Raw genomic sequence first — 25,134 nt, forward strand, 5'->3', positions numbered from 1 at the left:
AGCCCTTAAGATAGAGTCGCCACGATACATTTATACAATATAGTAGTACCAACGACAGCTTACTTATACGCACCTAAGCCTCTAAAAGCGATAATTTTAATGGAATTTTCAAAACTAACAAAAAAATCTTTATAGCGCAATCTTCCTAATAAAACCTCTAATAACATCGTTAAAGATAAAGGCTATCCTATTATTGCGTATAAGATATTATCACATGACGTACGAATATACAAGACATGACGCTAAAACCAAAATTTTAACACAATCCGCATCCCTGTTAAATACTGTCGTAAGTCTGAAATGGTCGTTTTAGAGTTATGTATAGGTAAAATTTGTATTTATTATTTGTGTTTTTATAATAAAATGCTTTCGTATCTCAAACTTAAATATGACCAGCTAAAAAGCTCTTTATACAATATACTAAGTAGAAAGCTCTTCCAACGACAAAATGATTAAATTCTCGTTAATAATAAAATTAGGAACTTTTTGTAGGAATCTATAATTATTTAAGTGTGTGAATTAAGGGCGGACATGCTCAGCGTAGGTCAAAATGGAGCTTAGTAAATTAGTAAAATAAATTAAGATTAGTACTTTTCAAATACTATTTTTTTACTAATTTTTTCCCATAGTTAATATTATTTTTTTTATATACAAATAACATTGATAAAATCGGTCAAAAATAAATCATTAAAAAAATAATTAAAACATTATTCTGAATAACATTATATAAGTAATCTCCAGAATAGCATTTTATGGTAGTGCGCAATGGTTTACTTTTTATAAAAAGAAGACAGCTTAGGAGTAAATGGCTGAAACCTCTAACTAAATGTTTCTTGATTTATTTATTCTATTTCTCAAATTCATTTAACGGATGTTACCTGCATCGTACATATTATGTGGAATTTTAAATTTATGTTAAACTATTTAGGTACAAATCTAAATGATTTTCATTTATAAAATTTCGTAAAATCAATATTGTGTTTAGTGTTTACATAAATATTATATGAGATTGCTGTTTCTGAAAATAGTAAAGCAAATCATGGTGTATGGCCTTTCCGCTTCATAAATCTAATTTGCCAAATATGAAACTGCCGTAAAATGTATGAGATCATGGTGGAATTACTTTGTTAAAAGTGCTAAGCATTGTTTTTTTTCCAATCTTTCTCATTTTTATTAATTTATGCGAAAAAAATAAATAATTGGCAACTTACACATGGGTAATAAATCAAACTTCATTCACTCAGTTTATTTCTCATGTAGTTGTTTGTTATTAAAAGTATTTTTTCTGTTATATTTTCGTTTTTATTTTATTTTCCATAAAAATTGATAAAAAAATTAATCCCGAAAATTTCGGAATTATGTTTACCAATCCCGGGATTCATAGGTATCTAAAATAGTTCAGGATCCCGGGATTGGAATCCCTAGTGACTAGGTACAACGAAGTAATGAGTTTTATAATTCTGTGGAGTTGTGCATGATTATCAAAATCAAGCAGATAAATTGAGGTTTTTAAGCCGAATGGCCAACATGCAGTGATTATATATATTAAATATTCATATACAAGTATTTAATTAATAAATAGATACGACAAATATGACTGTATTATTTTATTTTGTCACTGTTCTGTTTTCTCATGTTCTATTAATACTATCGACCGAAGGTACCTACTTGATGGAATTTGAATTTAAATTCTAATGGATTTAAGTTTTGTACTATTTTATTCGAGTAGTTTTTTGCGACCCGGGTTTCGCCTTTCGGCATCTTCAGGCGCTGTGTACCTATACTCACCAAAGACACACTGACAACGAACACTCTTAATTCTGACTTATATACTAAATCAATACAATAAAGTAGGTAAAAACTCCATTACCTACCTATCAAGTCAAGGGAACAAAAAAAAAATAGCAAACAAATTATGAATAGTTGAAGTGTTAGTGAAAAATCCCTATCTTATTATTAATACCGGTATTTCAAAACCGGTATTAAATTATTTATCGATACCGAAATACCAGTTTCAAAAATCCATAATACCGGTATTTTTGGTATTAAGGAAGCATACACATATATGTTTTTCAAAAATTAATTTAATGCTATTTTTCATTGCTTACTTATTACTGTATTATTTATTACATTTAGTGTGTACGTTTTATGCTGCCAAAATGCAAATATATTGACTGAAACCAAAAAAATCCCTCAGATATACTTATATAATTGTCGCAATGAATTAACATATTTCGAAAAAGAACACATTCGTGGCAAATATTTCCAGTTATTCTTTAACTATTGATCCAATGTTGATGGTACCTACATCCAACAAACGTTGAATTTCACAGAGATTTTTCTATACCCGGACTTATAGTATTTATAAAAATTAGCAGTTCTAGAATATTATGATCTATACATATTATCTACAAAGGTCAATATTATAATAAATATTGGTAAGTACTTTAGGTTGCTATAACATAGTGTTTTAAATAAATTTTAATAGTTATATTTGTTGATAGGTACTTTTTTTCTATAATATGTTTTAACGAATATCGATATTCAATAAGAAATACTGAAATACCGGTATTGATATATTCATTCGGTATTGTAATCCCCAGTGGCGAAGGGTGACTTTTGGAAAGAGGTAAGCTGTGGAGATCAGAGAAAAAGAGCACACTTGTCAGGTAACTTACGGGAAATAAGAAGATAATACTTACGATATTACTACTGATGAATAGGTGCACACTAATGACAACGACACACTGGTCATAGGTTTCACCGCTGAATTTGTCAAATTATTTAAATCACTTATGGCAGTAAAATTCCACACATACTTTCTTTACCAAACAATACGCATCGCCAACAAAAAAGTTTGTTTAATGTATAACTGCCAGTTAAAAACAAATATTTATCATTTATAAATTGTTGTGAAAATGTCTAATATAAGTTTTTTTGCTGTATTCAAATCTAAATGAACCCTTGGAAGGTCAAGCTTTGACAATTTTTAAATGCAATCGTTCGCACATTTTCTACCGGGACACTACACAATTTAATAAATACTTATATATTTAAAGCACTGGCGAATGATTTCGGTACAATATGAGATAATTTATCCACATTCACAGTAACACAATGAATTTTGTATTATAAAATAAACCTTTACCACCGCTTTGACATGTCAAAATGACATAAACTGTGAATAGCATGTTATGTTTGTCTATGACTGAATGTCTGTCTATGAGCTTTAAATAATCGCTTAGTATGGAGCCTTCGCCACTGGTAATCCCTAATTAGAATAGCCCTGTTATTTCATATGATGTTCTGTTTTGTCCGGTCACACTTGCAACATGTATGATAATACGTGTTATGGTCGCAATAATATAGTATTCATGCACGTGTAAACGGGTTATTAAAACCTCTTCATTTCATTCATACCTCGACATGTTTTATTGTAAATATAAACACCGCGATTGATTGAGAAGAGACACTTGTAATAAAATTGGAAAATTGAGGTAAAAAAATCTCGATATTTTTTTTTTTGTTTATTGTTCAGATTGTAATTTTATTTTCCTTTAATCGTATGTGAAAAAATGTACGGGTGTTTACGCCATTCAAACCGCTCGCTGAAGTGTTGACACATCGTGTAATTTTTCACAATATTTCGTGCGGTGGCTCACAGAAGAAAGGGAACCGGTCTGGTGTTGAAAATATTAATGAAATATGTTTTGCTTATCAGATTAGTGATGTGGCCGATCCTGATAAATCGTAATATAAACAGAATCAAAGCGAGGGATAATAGATTTTGTTTGTAGAACGAGCGGCACTGCTTTTAGAATATATCGAGAGTTATTTTTTAATATTTTATTACATTGCGAGGTACTTGATTCTCCCTCCACAACTCGCCACATATCTCCATATTATTATGTTATGCAGACCGCCCGGATATTACCGCCCAGACATTGCCACCAAACCAAATGCGCCCGTACCAGCGATTGTCAACATGGCCCCCACAAGGGGGGGGACTGAGAGGACTCTAGCCTGGGTCCCCCGCGCGGCGCGTCTACCTTGTTAGTAAGATAAACACACATCACTTTGTTCTAATGGTAAAAAAGTCGCCTGTGGCGCTATTTAACTTTAAACATTTTAAAATATGTGATTGTGAGATGCTTTGTTATTATTAAATTATTATTTTGTGTCAATATTTGAAAACTTCGTAACTCAAGTGGATTTATTGAAAAATATTAAAAAAATCTTTAAAAATACACTGAATACCCTTAATTTTACCTAGAAAACTATTTGGGAAACGTTTCTGTAGTGTCTGCTTTTAACCATAGCGATAGGTAGGGGGGCGACAAAGATCCTGGCTTAGGTGCCTGCTTCGGGATGTGGGGGCCATGCTCGTCAATACCGCCCGGAAAAATCCGTCTAGACAAAACCGCTCGCAAAAAATACAAAAAATAATATATTATAAAACAAGTGCTTTTTTGGTTTTTCGAATTGTGTATCGATAGAAACTTACATACTTACGGTAATCAGTGTAAATTGAGATTTAATCCGTTGCAGCTGTTAGTAGAGTAACTTAAAATCATAAGCTTTTAACACTTAGTAAATGACTTTGTATGGTAATATTTCTAATTTAGAATATTTAAGAAGGTTATCACACAATATTGATATTTAATTTTACATAATTTATATTGTTATATCTTTATTCGTATGTTTTTTATATGTGTGTATCTAAAATATAATATTATGTAAAAATAAACATTTCTAAATTGTTGTTTTGGCGGCAATGTCTGGGCGGTTTTGTCGGGATGCCGTAACAGGTAGCCTACAAAATTGTGCTGAGAGCAGCGTTGCCGTATAATTATTTTATCAAAATCGGGATTTTTACCATGTGAAATAAACAAAAAGCGGTACAACCTAAAAAAAACGCATAGTTCAATATTTGAGCAATCCCAGCAATGGGATCTTTCATTGTAATCGTGGATCAGCATGGTGTATGCGTATTTATTTTTTTAAGAAAAAAAATATTGTTATCATAACATTATAACAATTATTATAACAAAATATTAACCTCACAAGAGAGAACGAGAAAAAATAAAAACATAAACAATTTTATGCTGTAAAATAAAGTTTCAAAAACAAAATACACAGCACATCACTAAAAATATTTATGTCTTTGGGGAGCGCATTAACTAGTCTTGCAGCCCTCGCTAACGGTGCCTGATAGGCTTGACTCGAGGAAACAGCTCTGACCCAGAATAGGTCATCGTTGCGACCACGTAGGTAATTGGCAGGTGCATATAAATTTTAATTCTTGAGAACGCCAGGATTGGAAATTATCCCTCGTGATAGCAGGCAAAAATGCCTCAAGAGCATATTATGTGACCTACGAAATTCAAGAAAGTGAAAAGTGAGCATGCCTTGTAGAAAAGCAGTCGGAAAGTAATCGTTTGACGAACTATTGAAAGGAAAATAATTATATTTCTTAAAATAAAGACATCGAAGAATTTTCTTCTGGACGCGCTCTGAAATGAGCTTGAAGGAAACTTCGTAAAAACTCCAGATAATAGGTCCAAATTCAAGATTACTACGCACTAACGAAATGTAGAGTGTACGTATGATATTTGGATTCTTGAATAGTTAAGTTTGTCTATAGTTATTATACCTATATTTCAAACAGTTTGCGACGCCAATGGATATTGGCAGGTAGCAGCTCACTGCTTAAATATCACAGTCGTAGAATATATTTATTTGGAGTAATTTCATTTTGAAAATCAGAGTAGGTACCTAATATTGTTTAATATATATTACATCCGAATACAAATGTATATTGACAGGTGAAATAACAAAAAAGCACTTACATTAAATTCGGAAAGGAAAATATCCAATTGGCAATACAAAATGATTAAAAAAGTGTCAAATCTGACATCCGAGGGAAAATTTTCAATTGACTGCTCAGAACATTTCACAAAAATACCAGCTACTTACAGACTATGCGTCACTGACGCAAAAAATTAACAATAGCCGTTTATTTTTTCCAACAAAATATGGTCGTCACGAATTTAACCTTCCCTTTACGGTACTGATAAATTTTATCCATTCCAGTAATGTTACCTTGGATTACTGTACGATATTGAAAATATTTTGGTAATATAAATAAGTCTCATAAGGTTTCATCATCATTATTTTCTATTTGTTGTATCTATAAAATGAACAAAAATGCATCAAAACTTAATTATAATCATACGAGTATTTATAGGCATATATTCTTACAGCCTATATGTTATAATACTATATTGATCTCTGGCGTTATTTTTCTTATAATTGAGCATGTCTCTCTTTGTCGCATAAACTTTTAAATCTATCTCTTTTATTTGTAATATAATGCGACGTTCTGTGTGCAATGCGTATTAATTTATAATTTATGACAGGTAAATGAAATCTTACACCCACGGTGGCCGCGCGGCTTAAGCGTTGGACTATAACGCCGTGGGTCCCAGGTTCGATCTCTGGGTCTGACAAGTACATAATATATTGTTTTTCAATTTGTGTATGAGTCAGAGTATGGACCTAATAGGTTGAGCAAGTGGCTGACATCCATTTCTCGTAAAAACAAAATCTGTCAATACAAACCTCCACTCTCTGGAGACCCATATTTTCCTATTAGGATTGGACATGCTCGAAAGAAAGAAATGAAATCTTACGGATATCTATCAATTATTATATAATTTCTGGACAATTCTATCGATTTTGAAAATACTAACAAGTGTATATCGTCACCTCAATTAATATTATAACTAGTTAACTTAATTTTCACTGTTTTTGCGATAGGTGTTGAATATGATTCTACATTTCCTTCCTTTCCTACAAATTGATAAAACTAAGTAAGTCAGAAGTTAATGGAAATTGTATTAATTTTGTGTTTAAAAATATAAGATAACTTTGAAACCATTTAATTTTAATTTTTGCATTTAATGCATTAAATAAATAAAATAATATATCAACAATATTTTTTCATACAATTTTGAATCGTTGTAATTAGACAGGCACAATTTTTTATTTTTATTTTAAATAATAATTATAGCCTAGATTTATGTTAATCAAGTAAAGTTTAAATTTAATTTTCCCAACAATGGACCAAATCAGAGTTATCTAGTTGTAGTCTTGAGGTGACGATGTGTAGTGCTGAAATATTTTCTGTTTTATGGACTGGATAACTTAAGGTAACAGTAACGAGAGGGTTAAGCGTAGGCATAATGATATGTACCAAAGACATTGCACGGTGCCTGCAGACGGAGCACGTAAATGTCAGACTGAAGCTTGTTTTGTAGGCAATTGCCTACAGATGAAGTGGGCCGTAGTCGGACATAAAAACGCCCCATTGAGTATTTTTTTAATCAATACTTCAGCTTGCAACCAATTTATGATGAGCGTATTTTCATTATGAAAAGTTCCCGCAATAAAAACTTTATAAGGACTGAGGGTAAGTAAGAATAATGCAAATTAAATACAAATACAAATCTTATATTTTGGGTTCAAAATAATATTACGTGTACGGCCCTGGCACATGACATTGGGGAGTAAACATTTTGACGTTTGACATAATTGTTATTGTAACAGATGTTTTAAGAAAAACTATCAATCTATAATTAATAATATGCATATATTGTTCCGAAATGCTGTTACTCCTTTGTATTCTTCCATTAATAAACACTTTTTTAGCCAAATAACATCTGAAATCTTTGTAAAATACAATAACATATAGCAATATCCGCCATGTTTTTTTACAACACAAAAGCAAACGATAGTGAAGTAGCAGCTTACAGTTAGGTATACCAATAGATTTTTTTCTGTTTCGTATTGCTTCGTACCTACTTGTTCGTACGAAAATGACGATATGTTCACTCTCCAGAGTCTAATCTCTTTGATATTATGTACCTAATTCTGTACCGTGTTATATTTGAAATAATGCAAAAACCACTAAACCTTTTTCGATGTTTGATGACTTGAATGAATGACATGGGTTTCAATATTAAGGGCAAATATAAATTTATTTATTAAAAAAAAAAAACTTACAGCCAAACGAGCGAGCAAGACTAAGAGCAAGCTATATAATATAATATAAATATAGATCGGTTTATTGACAATGATGTCGGTCATTCTTACTTTTTTTCCAACGCTATATTGAAAAGTAATGTGGCCAGTAGATTTCAGTTCAGGCCAGTATTTTAAATGTCGTCATTGTCACATTTTTAATTCTAACTTTGCACTGTATTTTGGATAGGGTGAGTATAGAGAAGCTTTTAATGGAATTCAAACTTTTATCCATTACATTTTACGGTGGTCTCTATTTTTTTAATTCTCGTAATTAATAAAAAAAAGTAATTTATATAATATGCTTTAAATAGTCTAAATAATCCATGTAAATAAGTTGGCCACGTGACTCAAGCGTCGGCCTATAGCCTCCTGGGTCCCAGTTCGAATCCTGGGTCTAGAAATTACACATATTATTGTTTTTCAATTTGTGTATAAGTCAAAGTATGGACCTAATAGGTTGAGCAAGTAGCTGACATCCATTTCTCGTAAAAATAAAATCTGTTAATACAAATATCACTACTCTGTGGAGTCCCATATGATCTTATTAGGGTCGGACATGGTCGGAAAAAAATATATAATTGTTTTTGTCGTTACAGCACATCTATCAAACAGCACCTAATCTTAAGTCATATTTAACACATATAATTATAGTTCATTTCTTTATAACAACGTTCAATTATTCAACAGTAATAAAATATTTAATTACTTACATACTATTTTTTTATTTAACGAATAATTTACAAGATATAAGAACGTAACATTCTAATAATTGGACATACATCATTTTGAAAACACTTCTGAGAAAATATATTACAGCCAATAGAAAAAATCTGTTTGGGTAAAAAAGTGTTTTCAAAATTATGTATGTTTAATAATTAAAATATTATATTCTTAAATTTTGTGAATTATTCGTTGAATAAAAAAATAGTCAATTAAAAATTATTAGCAAGTTCAAGTAAGTTACAACAAAGTGTGTGAGTGATCCGTGATGTCGGTTAGTAATTAAAGCAATAGGTAGTTAAAATTTGTCGATATAAAGTATGACTCCTTTAGCATACTGGTTTATGTGCGTGGGCGCGATACCCGAAAGATGCAGGTTCGATTCCTGCGGAGTGTCTTCATCATCATTAGGGGCGTGAAAACCCGGTGTGGGTCTTGGCCTCCTCCAACAGCTCCCTCCACCTGTCCCTATCCAGTATGGCCACTTTCCAATTCGGTAGCCCCAGAATACGGCAGTCACTGGCAGCTCCATCCAACCAGCGAATCTTTGGCCTGCCTCTACTTATACGCTCTATTGGATTGCTGGACATCACTCTCTTTGCCGGTTCATTGTCATTCATACGGTGCACATGACCTAGCCATCGCAGTCTCCCAATCTTAATTGATTGAACTGCGCTGCAATCTTCGTACAGCCCGTGTAGAGCTCAGCATTATATCTTCTCCTCCAATTGGTGCCGTCTTTGATCGGTCCATATATACGGCGGAGAATTTTTCTTTCAAAAATGTTCAGGGCTTGTTCATTTCGCAGAGTTAATGTCCAGGTTTCCGATGCGTAGGTGAGCACTGGCTTCACAAGTGTCTTGTAAAGAGTGCTTTTAGTTCGGCGAGATAGTATGCGGGACTTAAAATGTATTAACAGGCCAAAGTAGCATTTATTCGCAGACATGATTCTCTTGTTGATTTCTTCTGTAATATCATTATGTCGAGTTACAAAAGAACCAAGGTATATGAAACTGTCGACCGTATCAAACTTGTATGCACCAATATCTAACTTTGGTGCGCCTTCTCGTGGTGTGACATATACAAGAATGTATTTAGTTTTTGCCTCATTTATTTGTAAGTCCATTCTTTTGACAGAGGCTTCTAGTGCTGTAAATGCCTTTTTAGCGCCAATTCCAATATGGCAATGATGTCGATATCATCGGCATACGCCAGCAGCTGCACAGGCTTAGTAAATATCGTGCTGCTTCCACGGGCATCAATCTTTACATCCCGTATCGCCTTTTCTAGCGCAATATTGAAAAGAAGGCATGCCAGAGCGTCACCTTGCCTGAGGCCATTCCGTGATATAAATGGCTCGGATATTTCCACTTGAAGCTTCACCCGGCATTGTACTGGTGTCATTTTCATCTCTACAAGCTTAATTATTTTCGTCAGAATTTCAAATTCTCGCATTGCTTCGTATAACCTGCGGAGTGTCTTACTTCTTTCAAAAAGATTTTTTCTTTCGGTTATAATACGAGGGTGGGTCAATAAGTCCTTAGAAAAGCCGACAGGTGGCGCGACTAGTACTGTAAGCGGTTTGTTTTCATGCAGCGGCACTACCGATTCAGTATGCTGCGAAGTTTCAATCAGATTGGTCGGGTTGTTGTGTGTTTCTCGTACATTTAGAAAAAAAATTTGCTTGTGGAAAATGGAAAAATGGAAAATGGATAAAATTGAGTTTAGAGCTGTTATTAAACATTTTAATATAAAAGGGTTAACAGCAAAGGAAATAAAAAATGAGTTGGATTTAGTTCACGGCATATCTGCTCCTTCACTTGCAACTATTTATAACTGGTTAAATGAAATTAAACGTGGTCGTACATCAACAAAGGATGAACCACGCTCAGGACGTCCTGTAGAGGTGACTACACCAGAAATGATCAATAAAATCCACGATATGGTGTTAAGTGACCGAAGATTAAAGTTGAGTGAGATAATTGAGGTTACAGGGATCTCAAAAGACAGCGTCATTTCTATTTTACATGACAAATTGGGCATGAAAAATATTTCTGCAAGATGAGTGCCGCGTTTGCTCACAGTCGACAATAAACGCAATAGGGTGGTGGCCTCTAAAGCCCTGTTGTCGCTCATGCAACGCAATCCGGATGAATTTTTTCGTCGCTTTGTGACTGTAGATGAAACATGGATACACCACCATACTCCTGAGACGAAATAACAGTCAAAGCAGTGGATTGCGAAGGCAAACCATGTCCAAAGAAGGCGAAAACCGTAAAATCATCTGGTAAGGTTATGGCTACTGTATTTTGGGATGCACGTGAAATTATTTTCGTTGACTATTTGGAAAAAGGAAAAACAATAACAGGGGATTATTATGCATCTTTATTGGACCAGCTAAAAAACAAAATTGAAGAAAAACGGCCTCATTTAAACAGGAAAAAAATCCTCTTTCATCAGGACAATGCCCGTGTTCACACATGTTTACGATCAATGGCTAAAATTGAAGAATTGAAGTTTGAATTGGTCGACCACCCACCGTATTCACCAGATTTAGCTCCCAGTGACTTTTTCCTTTTCCCAAACTTAAAAAAATGGCTAAGTGGACAACGTTTTTTTTCAAATGAAGAAGTCATCGATCGGACAAATGCTTATTTTGAGGACCTTCCGAAAACTTATTTTTCTGACGGTTTAAAAAAAATTGAGAAACGTCCAACCAAGTGTATTGAGCTCCAAGGAGATTATGTTGAGAAATAAAAAAAAAATAAAAAAATAAAAACTGTTTTAATGCTTTTTTCTAAGGAATTATTGACCCACCCTCATATATTATAAAAGTGTTTTCAAAATTACTTATGTTCAGTAATAAAATACGTATCACGTTTAGTTAGATGACAATTAATTAATGTAACAAGTAGGACAAGCACTATTTTATAAATGTATGTTCGTAATGTCACCCCTGTGGGTGTTTGCGGACGCAAAAATAGCCAATAAAGATTTTCTTTCAAATTAATTAACCACAGATAAGCCATCTTCCGCGATAATTATTTCAAGACAGGATCGTGTAAACATAAAATGGATGCTCCTTAGCGACATCAAACTGAGGATACTAATTACATTTCCGTATTTAAATGATAAATTACTTTTACATTTTAATCACCGTTGCCAATCCACTCTAATACAATATGATACTAGTGTCTTATAATAAGTTTACTCTAGTGCAGGGGTTCACAAAGTGTATCCCGCGAGATTTATGTTAAAGCTGTATTATTTTTTTATTCTTCATATCGAATATTAAAACTTACATCTAGAATTAAATATCCCCTTGCAAAAATGAGGACTTTCACTTGAGGTAAGTATATCCAAATATAGTTAAACATTTTCATCAAATTGCTTCTTTATATGAAAGTACCTACATATATTTATGAAAAAAACATTTTCTACAATGAGCATTAATAAATCAAACTTAAGATCAAAATTAACAAACTTTAAAATCATCGCATCTGTTTTCCATATTCACACCACAAAATTTGAGCCTAGATTGCAGGATTTAGTTTCGAACCAACAATTATTGCATAAATCACATGGTGAAAAAATTTAAATATTATTTTTAGTACCTGTAGTAATAAGAGTAATAATAATGAATACTTAGTTAAAAATATAAGTTTGCACAATGAAATATTTTTTTATTTTATGCCTTATGTTTTTTAAAAACATAAAATATTTACAAAAGAAATGGTGGCCCGCCAAATATTTTTGATTTCAAAATTGTCTCTTTGACGAAAAAGTTTGTGAACCCCTGCATCTAGAGTTGGGTATTTCCCGAGAAAATCTGAATCGCAAGATTCTGGATTTCCCGAAATGATGAAATTTTGAATTCTCGAGATTCGGGATTTCCAGAAAAGGATTCTCGAGAATTCTCGAGAAATCGGGAAATTTAAAAAAAAAACATGTAAAAATCCTAAAATCAGTGTAAAAACAGACAAATTCCAAAAAATATGATTTTTTTTATTTATGTAAGAAGACAAACAGAATAGAAGTAGGAAAACAAAAATAGTTCAAGACATTACTTATTAAAATATAATTTCAAAAAAAATAGACGGTCAATCGCTGCATCTGACAATCGCGTACGCTTTTGAGGCACAACATTCCCTGATGTTGCAAAAATAGCGCTCATTTTGAGTCAACGTTGGCTTAATTGTGTTAAATGCCCTGATCAGTCCTTGAACGTTTTGTGTTTTCTGTCCACTTTTTTCATATTGATAATCGTTTTTTTTTCAATTAATATTTGATAATAAAGAAATCCCGAATCCCGAGAAAAGATTCTCGAGATCCGGGATTTCTCGAAATGTTAAAAATTTCCATTTCTTAAGATTCGGGATGGAAAATCTCGAAAATTTCTTGAGAATTCACAACTCTACCTGCGTCTAGTAGCCTTCTTGGCAGCAATCAATTTTATTTTCATATGTCGATAGCCGGCTTAAGAGTGGGTCGATTGTTTGGGCCCATCATAGGTTGAAATACGACCTTGTAAAATGGAGTCAATAGACTAAAATATACCGAAAAATCTTATATTACCGGAAATACACGCCCAAAATTTCCAAGGCATTGTTGGACAGCGTTCAAAGTATAAATATTTATTTTATCAAATTAATAATATATTTTATATTTCTAGTAAAAATATAATATTATTTTTAGACGATTTAGTACTCTAGACGTTGGCCTGAATTGATATGTATATAATATAAATAAATATGTATACAGTGAAGTAGTAAGTTGACAATAATTATATACATATTACATAACAGCATAAAGGAGGCGGCTCTCGTGGTGCAGTTGGTAAGGCGCTCGCCTTCCACCCGAGAGTTCCTGGGTTCGATTCCCGGTCATGACAAAAACATTTATGTGTTTTTCTCAAAGCCTGGGTGTTTGTGATTGTTCAAAATTACTAACAACCACCTTGTACGAAAAAGCAAGGACATGGTTATTAATAATTCTAAAAAAAAAAAAAAAACAGCATAAAATATTGCACAAAAGATAATCCGTGCAACACATTTCTAACTCCTACGCAAGTCTTCAATGTACCTATGTATGTGTTTGTCGTAGGTCTATTAGGTAGGTATCTCAACACATCCATCTTATTCATGGAACACGTATGCAAACAACTTAGGTATCTATGACGAACGTTCAATACGAATTAATAATACATGCTTCAAGTCTGATTGACTGTCTATTGATACACTCTTGAAAGGTAACAGGGGTGTAGTTCGTACAATATTACCAATTTTACATAGATAACCGAAACTCTAATATCACTAATAAGTAACCACTTTCACTCTAATTATTATTTTTCTATTCAGTCTGGTTGCCGGAGGAGGGGGCCTTGGTACTATCGAGTGACAGAGGTTTTTTGACTCATTCCAATTATGAATCTGCCAGTAGCGAAGGATGGAAGTAGGCTATAAGGATCCGCCGTAAATAGTGCACATTACACTTTGTTAGTCATACGTATTTATTTTTATTGAACTAATGCTACAATTTACAGATGGTGTTGGATAGTTTTTAAAAACCAATTAAATCCTACCTCAATCAAACCATAATAGTTTTGGTATATTTTGGACGATACGACAAAATTGTGCACACTTTTCTATTCATACTCATTATTATTTGTTGTCGTTGGATTAGTTGTTTATTTTTTTAAATTCTTAAAACCCTGCCTCAACCAAATTATAATCGATTAAAAATATTATTCTATCTATGAAATATCCAAAGTTATATATGATTTAATTTCATAATTTTGGATATTTTATAGATACACGAATATTTTTTGACTATTATATATTACTATGGCTTGGTAAACGCAGGTTTTAAGTGAAATTTAATAACTAACCAACACCATCTGTAACTTGTAGTATTATTTCAATGAAAAAATACGTATGACTGACAAAGTGTAATCTTAATAGCTTACGTCCACCCTTCGCCACTGGAATCTGCTGAGTGCCACTCTCCCATCATTTCGCAAACGAGGCTTGGGTAATATTTCATTAAGCGTTATTCCTAAATAAATTGTATACAAAAATGAAATAAAGATTGTTAACTTTTAACCAACAATGCATTAAACATAATATTTTTAGTAAGTTAACCTTAGTACTAGTTTAAATTGCCGTAATTATATTGGAGGCTCGTAGCATAATTGGTTAATGCACAGATTGTCGTGATACTAATGGTTATACGGGTTCAAATCTCGCCGAGTTTCGTATTTTTTTCAAATATGATATTTAGTGGGTTCAATATATGGAATGTTACATTCTCAAAATCTTGTGAATTATTCATTGAATAAAAGAAATGGTTTATTTTCCACATTTTTAATGATGCAATAACGTAGCTCTTATAGAGTTCACGGAGTAAACGTTTCAAATTTGGCGGCAATTTTTAGGACATTAATTAATACCCCGTCACTTTGGCTCTAGTTCCTTATCAAAAATGAAGTGAAGCTAGATACGACAGTTGCGCATCAGTTTAGTGTTGCCAGTGATTTTAGGGATGACCTCATAGGACCCACTATTCCCCAACATTCCACATGCATCTACATATACACTCAGACTATAATATATTTTAATACAAGGGTGTTTTTGTTATATATTTTAATAAAATAAATGTAACATAGAAGAAAGTCATGTTCAACTGCTTTGCGGTCCAAAAAGAGATCCTTATCAATGGCACTCAACTCGAACAGGTGAAAATCTACGTCTATCTAGGACAACAAGTGTCTATAGATGGATGTATATTTGATGAAATTTTTTGCAGAGTAAAGCTGGGCTGGAGTTCTTTTGGCCACTTGAATAATGTCTTCAAAAGTGACCTTCCACTGTGCTTAATATGACCTCCCAGTGTGTTCTCCCCCTAATCACATATGCGTGTGAAACATGGATCCTAAGTAAAAGAGAGATCCATAAACTGTGCATGCTGGGCATAACACGACAAGACAAAAGGAGGAATGAGTGAATAAGGAAATAGACAAGGGTTTGCGATGTCATAGAGTTTTCTAAAAGTCTCAAATAGGAATGGGCTGGACATGTAGCTTAAAGAAGCGACAATCGTTGGACAAATCTATTCATCCAGTGGTATCGAAGAGGTACAAAACGTCCCCAAGGTAGACCTAGAGGCCGCTGGATCTATGAAATGATTAATTTCTACGGTAACGCACAGGATAGAGAGAAGTGGAGTCAGCTTGGAGAGACCTTCGTCTAGCAGCGGATAGATTCAGGCTGATGATGATGATATATATAGTCTAAGATAAACAAACGCACATAAACTATTAGCAAGTGCAAGTACGTTGAGGCTAAAATTTGGAAAGATCTTGGCGTCAATTATCAATCAATGTGAGGACCAAAGATGTTGAACAAACCTTCTTCTACAGAGATGGCTGTGTGAAATTAATGTAATAAAAGCACTACTGATCCGAGAGAATTAGAGTCAGCTTTGAGAGGCTTCATCCAGTAGTGGATACATTCAGACAAATGATGATGATGATGAATACAAGCGGTGTGAATTCAAAATTACTATTTTAGAAATACACCACTGCCAAAGACACACAACGTACACGTCGTATTTGACGTATTGGATTGTTAGCTCGAATTGTCATTCTCATTGCATTAATCCAGAATCTCAAACGTGTCCCATGTATGTCAGATCTCTACCCATTTAGTATATAATATGGTGACTGGAAAATAATTGGTACAACTTAACGATTAAATAAAATAATATAATGTTAAACATACACAATTTTTGAAAACACTTTTGAGAAAATATGTTCAAACCAATAGGGAAAAAAGGTAAGACACCCCGCAGGAATCGAACCTGCATCTTTCGGGTTTCGCGCCCACGCACATAGACCACTATTCTAAAGGTACCATACTCAATTACGAATTTTATGTAATGGTTCTTATAATACTCCCTGAAGCATTTTTTCGAAATTGAGCAACTATTAGCTATCGGATTTTGTATTTTAGATCAATAAAAGTTTTTTTCTATTGTACATAACGGATTAAAGCACAAAATGTAAACTGTTATGTCACTAAGTTAATTTATTTTTTTTTTAATTTTGATAGATATGTTTCTGAGGTTTTTTAAAATATTAATTCAGCTGGACACTAAAAAGCTCTCGGATCTAGCAAATTGACAAACGGAACTAAGTAAAGGGATTTTATATATTAATTCTTCTTCACTTAATGGGGTCCAGTAATCTCAAAATGTTGGACACGCATACTCTAAAGTCTAGCACAGGTAGTAATTGAAAAAAAGGTTTAAATATTATCAAACTAGCGCACTTAAACTTCAAAAACACCGACTGCAAACACAACATTAGAAGAATATTAAAGAAGAAATACTCAGTGATGAAAGTTTAATACATGAAAGCTTTTTGTGGCCAAAGCTTAAAGTCCAGTCTTGTAAGTTTGCAATATCCCACCCGAAGGGGACCTTTTTAGAGTAAATGCCAAAGTAATTAATTACGCCTAAGTATTGGGTAATATTCACAGTTTCTTACAGGCTATTTCACCATAGGTACTTTTACCTACTTTTACAAATTAGCTGCTTTTACCCTGAAGGAATATTTAGAAAATATCCGTTATATATTTATTATGTCTTTATAATTAATAACAAGTCATCAAAGGCGCTTTATTTTCTGGCCCCTCTTTTATCTTCCGGTTTATTAAAAAATGGCATCTTGGGTATATATACTTTAAAACCGCAAGGCCCAGTGTTTGAAATGGACCAAAGTATACCGGTTCGGGTTTTTTGTAAAATTTAACATTGCATACTGCGTCGCGAAGTATTAAGAAACTTATTCAAAGTAAGTAAATATTTAACATATTTTTATCGTTTAATACGATACTTATACACATGACAAAAAAATATATTTCAGGCATGTAAATTCTTTTATCTGTAAAAAATGTGTTATTTTGATATAAATCTCTTTATTTTAAACTGCGGCTAACAAACTATAGGGTAGGTATTTCAGATGAAACCTTATATTATTTCCTCATAAAAAAGTAAATTCAATTTGACGTGTCATATTTTTGTATACAAATAATTATATATATTTTGTATCTTTTCCACCTTTGTATAGTAATTAAAGGTCCCAGTATGTATGTTATCCCTTTTAGCCACCACTTAGATAATTTGTTTAGGCTCTATCTCTATACATTATACAAGAAGGTTTTCATAACAACTTTGAGTATTTCTCATAAAAAAATATATGTGTCGCTAGATTTCAAAATCATCCAAGTCCATAATAGATGAATAGGAGAAAAACAGCATTTAGTTTTCTCAAGTACATAGTCACAAGGGTGAAAGTCTATATTATTTCGACTATAGAATATTAAAAATTAATAAGTTCCACATTTCGATACTCCAGAAATGTTAAAAAGCAGTAGTTCTTCAGCAATTCACAAAAAAGTCAAAAATACCTAAAGGTGGACTTGGCTGATTTTGAAATCTAGCGACACATATTATAGTACATCTAAGCATTGCATGCTAACCAAATCATTGCTAACCCTAGTAACAATAACAATTAATGATTGCTATAAATATATATGCACGTTAATACTCGTATTAGATATAATAATTAATAATATAAATTATTATAATAATTAAATACAGTGTTCTCCACAGAATTTTTGATCATCTCCAGTTCGCCCATCGCCTTCTGACATTTACAAGACCTGTGAATATATTATATGCAATTACCTATTAAATTTACCAATTAAACAATCATACATAATAAAGGGTTATCTAATTAGTACTATAGATTTTTTAAACGTCATTTTTTTCATACCATTGTTCCTATAATTGACTATTTTACCCCTTTTGAGTGTAGTATTTTTATTGTTTATAAGTACTAATGATCTATTATTGGTTTGTGACGATTTATTATAATTGCTTATTGAGTGTATTGTTATTAATAAGATAGGAGTTTTTACTAACACTTCAACTCTTTGATATAGTTTGTTTGTTATTTTTTATTGTGACCCTTGACTTGATAGATATGTCATGGAATTTTTACTTACTTTATTGTATTGATTAGTTATATAAGTTAATAGTATTCGTGGTCAGTGTTTATTTGCCTTTTCGTGAGTGTACACAGTGCCTGAAGATGCTGAAAGGTAAAACCCGGGTCGCCAAAAACGACTTACATGGAATGTACATAACTTAAATCCATTAGAATTTGAATATGTTTTATTTCAAACAATAGTCAAAATAAAAGTCTCTCTGTTCCAATGAGAGGTGGTAATATTGTTTCGCCACTGAATAAAAGCCACACGAATTAAGTTGTACTAAGAATGTAGTTCGAAGTGCTGCAGACTTATTTAGAAGGATGTTGAGAAGGGTCGTAGGTGCTATATTTTGCTACGCGTGAAAGGTAAAACTACAAACCTTATGCGATATATACGTGGCCGTATAATATATTAAAAGTGTGAAAATATGGCTACTTTGTTGGGCAGACCGTGTCTCAAGGATAAAAGCAAAAGAGAAAATAAGGATCCAAAGACCCAACCTTATGTTATTGGTCTGTTTAAAAAGAAGCATAAAATCTAAAAAGGTAAAATAGCAAAGGAAATTAGGAATATTAAAAATACAGAGTAAGTTGAGAAAATTGCTAAGGTCTGCATCGTAAACCAATGATCTACCAGTTATTTGCTGCGGTTAGAATGAGGTGGACTACAATAAAAATGATACAGTGCTTGCTAGATATTTTTAACAATTATTACAATTGAACATACATAATTTTGGCAACACTTCTGAGAAAATATTTTGTAACCAATCGAAAAAATCTTTTTGAAAAAAGTTGGACATCCCGCAGGAATCGAACCTGCATCTCTCGGGTATCGCGCCCATGCACTACTTTGCTAAAGGCGTCATACTTAATTGTGACAAATTTTAACTAATGGCTTTTAATATTCACTCAAGCGCTTTCCAAATTGAGCTACTATTGGCGATCGGCTTTTGTATTTTAAATCAAAGTAAGTATTACTTTAACCACTGACCGACGTCACGGATCACACAAGATTTTTTGTTGTAACTTACTTGAACTTGCTAATAATTTTTAATTAACTTTTTTTTTTATTCAACCCCACGCACATACAACACTAAAATATCTTTGAGTGATCTGTGACGTCGGTTAGTAATTAAAGTAATATATAGGTACTGTGATTTATAATACAAAAGCCGATAGCCAATAGTAGCTCAATTTAGAAAGCGCTTCAGAGAGTATTATAAGAGCCAATAGTTAAAATTTGTCGTAATTAAGTATGACTCATTTAGCACAATGGACTATGTGCGTGGGCGAGATACCCGACAGATTCAGGTTTGATTTTTCCGGGGTGTCTTACTTTTTTGAAAAAGATTTTTTCTATTGGTTATAATATATTTTCTCAGAAGTGTTTTCAAAACTATGTATTCTCAATAATTAGAATGTTACATTCATAAATCTTGTGAATTATTCGTTGAATATCATTAATATAATATAATTTAAAATAATCATTAATATAATTTTTAAATTGTTAGAACATTGACACATACCTACTTCTTAATAGAATTTTCTAGCTTACTACTCTACTCTTACTAGCTTTCAATTATTATTTCGCCAATAAACAATTTCCCGCTATTTACAGCCATTTGAGGAGAATCAGAATACATTATGAATTCCTCGTGATACAACTTTACTATCCTCAGGAAATGATTTAAAATAACATCAATGTATGTCGCTAATAGGCAATCATTCAATGTTTTAAACATGTCTAGAAAAGAAATATCATAATAAATATCTGTGCCAAATTAAGGTTATCTGTAAGGGTAACATTTGAATTATTAAGGCGAAGTCTTCACTGAGCCTTTTTTAAAGAGGCACCTAGCGGAAAAATACGAAGCTTGCAATTTGAGACATTTTTTTGATAATTTACAATTTCAACTGTATTAATGAATACATATGTATCTGAAAACATTAAAAAGAAAAATATTTTTTATTTTAAGTGAAAGTTAAACTTACAATTGTAAAAAATATTTTTTAAAACAATTTGTTGAATCGGACCGCACCCTATTATTACATATATTGTATGGTCATATTTATTAATAAAATTTAGTTTATTAAGTTTTCTAAGCATCACCTAAGAGATTTTTGACTAATTCATAGTTTTAATATTTTTTATAGGTATCTATTTTAAAAAACATCGATTTTCATAAAAAAATATAAATGTGTATAACTTGAAATCCTTTTTATGTCCGTGTCGTGTCCCTGATAACTATCTTAGAAATAGAGACCATCAGTTGTTTATTCTCCCAAGGTGCAGAACCAACCTGCCATTGATAATGCCAATTGGGAGGGCGATAACTATGTTCAACGAAATTGCTTCGGGTGTTGATATATTCCACCTACGTGACAATGAGTTTAGGTGGACGTTGTTTTATAAATTCTTAAAATAGGGTCTGTTTAACTCATCCGGTGTACTTCCTTGTACCTATCTAATTTATCTACTGATCTATCTGCTATGTAATACTGTTATATTTATATATCTTTGTTTCTAAATGTCATGTTGTGAACGTCTTAAACTTATAATTTGTAATGTCCACAATATGTTAAAAAAAAAATTGAAATTGAAAACGATATCGATCTAATATTTTCTACAAATATTTCGTTTGTTATTTTCTCGACATTTGACTTATAATATTATATTTTGTAGGATTTAGGAAAATTGACATGCTAAATACAGCATTCTCCGGCATGTGTAAGACCATCGTGATATGCTAATAATAATATTTTAGATTGAGTTAGGCTAGGTACCTACATGCCTTCGCAAAGTTTGATTGGTGTAATCTTATATTATTTATATGAGCATCATTCAATTTATAAAATACCTAGATACCTACTTTGTTTGGCGTTGTGACGTTGGAGTTGCCGCTTTATGGATATAAATGATTGAATTAATTTTAAGTACTGGCAATACTAATTAGTCGTCGGAAAAGCGTTTCCGTGGACATATACCAAACGGTCCCAAATTAAACAAATCCAACGGTGCCATTTTATTCGTTCAATTCAGGTTGAATGATACGAACCTTCAATATAATCACAACTTAAGTCGCATGCATAGTCAAATTACGTACATAATATTATATTATATTTCACACAATATATAATACATATTTATAACTTCTAAAATATGCAAAAGCATATGATTTTTTTAAAACCTATAGACTAACAAAAATCGTTTATTTAAAGTGATAATGTTGATATATACAATTTTCTTTTGTTTTATCACCTACTACATAGAGTTTATTTGTTTCTAATTTTGAAATAAAAATAAAATAGAAAAAGAAAGTAATAATAACACCAACTTTTTACAATTAACGCAAGAAAACACCATTTACCATTAAATTTAATATTAAATGTTGGACTTCAGTTTGTTAAATAAGACGAATCGTAATAATTATTATATATGTAGGTACAGTCCGAGTATTTTGATGTAGTATTAAATAAAACTTTGTTTACTAATGTGGTTGAATAAATACTTATAAATTATGAAATCCAATGGCCCACTCGATATTAATATCTTGAACAATTAGTGTGGACACTTAATTTTGAGTGTTCAAATTAAAATAAAATAATAAACATATCGACTGCTTAATTTTCAAACCAGCTAACTGCATTTGGGCAAATTATTGTTCAAGAAATAGAAAAACTTAATAATTTAATTATCTTGCGGAATTTAACAACTCCAAAAATAGTTTTTTTTATAAATAAGCTGCACTATGAATTAAAACACTATTTTAGCTTCTCTTTTATATATAAAGAAAAAATATATAAATAGCGGAGTTACTCCATTTACGATATTGGAATTTTATTGTGTATTATATACTTTTCATTGTGTGAAGAACGATAACGCATTTATTGATAGGTTTAGGAGTTTGAAGTTTTGTGTGAGCGTAGAAAAAATGCTTTATTTATAGCACAATGCCATTAAAATCTCATGTTTGATCAAAAGTAGAGTTAGCTGGTTTGCATATTAAGCAGTCGATATAGTTATGTTATTATTTTTTACAGAACCGAAACCGAAACTCAGAACCAAATATCTTAAAGAATTCAGAGTATAATTACTCTGGAATAGGTACACTACAACAGTACTTCTCAAACTGGGAGGCGCGGCCCAGTAAGGGGCCCTGGAGCTCCTGCCACGGAACCGCGAAATATTTCAATATTTCAACAAATATTTCCCAAACTTAAATGAAGACCACAAGTACAATTGGATAAAAATACCAGTTTGCTAAATCTTTAAAATATGATCAAATTACGTGGGCAGCTCAAGAAGAATTGATTGATATTAGATCAAATAATTACATTGAATTCGAATTAAATTGAAGAAGTCTTGCAGAATTTTGGATAATGTGAGCAAGAATATCCGTCAATCGCTAAAGCAGTACTGTTAATCACAATTTCTTTTGCGACAACAAAGCTAAACGACAGCTAAACAGCATTTTCATCATTACTGGTACAACACAAGTCGTGCCTTTAACAGAGCCTTTGGAGCAAACCCTGCAAATTAGCATTTCAAACATTGCACCGGATATTGATTTGTTTTATAAAATATGCAATCACACCCCTCTCATTAAATTGTTTTTGTAGGCCGTAGCTGTAATAAATTTGAAGTTAATTTTTGTTGTTTTTTTTTCATTTTTGCTTTACAAGCAAGTAAATTAAATGTTCTATTTTTATTATGTTTAATAAAAATGTACTAATAAAGTACTGTTGGTCACGGGAGCCATGGATTTTTCTGATTTCAGGTGCCGTGGTATGAAAAAGTTTAAGAAGCACTGCACTACGATAACAAATCTTTGAGAAATCATTATAAATATTATATTCATGCTGCTAAAGCAGAAGAGGGAGCTTGAATCAGTAAAACGGAATAGATAACAATTTCCTGGTATAGGTCCGATAATGATGATATATTTACACACATATATATATAATATATATTATATGATCACATAACTTTTTTGAAATTTTATACGCTTTGTGAATAATATTACGATAATAAAAATCCCGTTAGCATTTGAAAATATCAAATAAATTGAAAAGAAAAATTCGAAATCGAAGAATGAGAATTGTATCAATAATTGAAATCTTTTGTAAAAAAATTCTTATGAGCAGAATGCTGTTTCATTTCGATGTGTACATAATAAATTGTTGAATAGGTTTCACTTCGTTTGAAGTATCCACGTTATATTTCAGGAAATAAAAATTATTTGAAAGAACGTAATATAATACGGTAACTGTGTGTTAAGGAGGTTTAACCCGAAATGGGTAAGGGATGATTTTATATTTAACTGAGGTGCCCAACTCTGTGCTCGTGATTATCTATATGCTTTAACTCTCGGGTTATATGGTAGCCGACACCAAATCAATAATCACGATAAGGTACGTATTTTCAACAATACCCTCAATCTAGGGATTGCAATACCGAATTAAAATACCAATACCGGTATTCGTTAAATATATGGAAAAACAGTATCTACCAATAAATATATAAAAAATTCTTTAAAATAATAATATGTTATAGAAAAAATATCGAAACAGGTACATCATTTATATAAACCTTTAAAAATAGGAAAACCTAAGAAATGGTAGAGATGCTGATGTTTACAAATACCTAAAGCTTAACTATTCTTCGAATGATCATTCAATCAATTTATATAATAAAGTATTCTTCGATAATATGTATGTAACCCACTGGTAATTCCACCTGTTTTATTAGTTTATTGCACTTTTTACACTAAGAAATATCTTTACTTTTATCCTGTAAAAAATATTATCAAACACTCACACTCACATTTTGGTTCAACAAAATTATATTTTATAGGATAAATTTAAAATCAAGGAAGCAACTACCTATAATGAAAACGTATTTCACAAATCTGCACGTGTCATTGCCATTCACCAACGACATCGAAGGGCAACGGAAGTACACTAGACATCGCGTAATCCGACAAAAAATTACAGTCGTGTTAAACCCTTTATGTTAATTAATACATTTTTTTTCAACTTTCTATATCGACTCTATTTCTATTTCTATACAGGTATTTCGGTATTCAAAAATATAGGGATACTGGTATTGCAATCCTTATTTTTTCCCCTCCGTCCACCACCCTCCACATCACTATGTCTGTCATTCGGACGTATACTCTATCGGACAGCCGGCAACTTTGTGTTGAGAAGAGCGGTTACATGTAAACTGTACGTATTACATTTCACCGTAGCACAGTTCGCCGTGAGGTTTCTTA

At 32.1% G+C, this 25,134-nt stretch overlaps 1 protein-coding gene across 2 annotated transcripts in view; it reads right to left on the reverse strand.

The window, feature by feature from the left end:
• LOC147074324 (G protein-coupled receptor dmsr-1) overlaps positions 1-25,134 on the reverse strand; it is a 105,186-nt gene that overhangs the window by 5,303 nt on the left and 74,749 nt on the right. Inside the window, exon 1 of one of the 2 annotated variants that reach the window (XR_015070214.1) lies at positions 5,850-5,990. The exons of the other annotated variant lie outside the window; for it this stretch is intronic. The gene's annotated coding sequence lies outside the window, so the exon portion shown is untranslated. Of the gene's footprint in view, positions 1-5,849; positions 5,991-25,134 lie in introns of those variants that run through there. 2 annotated transcript variants of the gene reach the window in all.

Source organism: Rhyacophila brunnea, unplaced genomic scaffold (assembly GCF_057557595.1).
Source record: "Rhyacophila brunnea isolate RB1 unplaced genomic scaffold, BYU_Rbru_1.0 scaffold_16, whole genome shotgun sequence".
NCBI classification, from domain to species: Eukaryota; Metazoa; Arthropoda; class Insecta; order Trichoptera; family Rhyacophilidae; genus Rhyacophila; species Rhyacophila brunnea.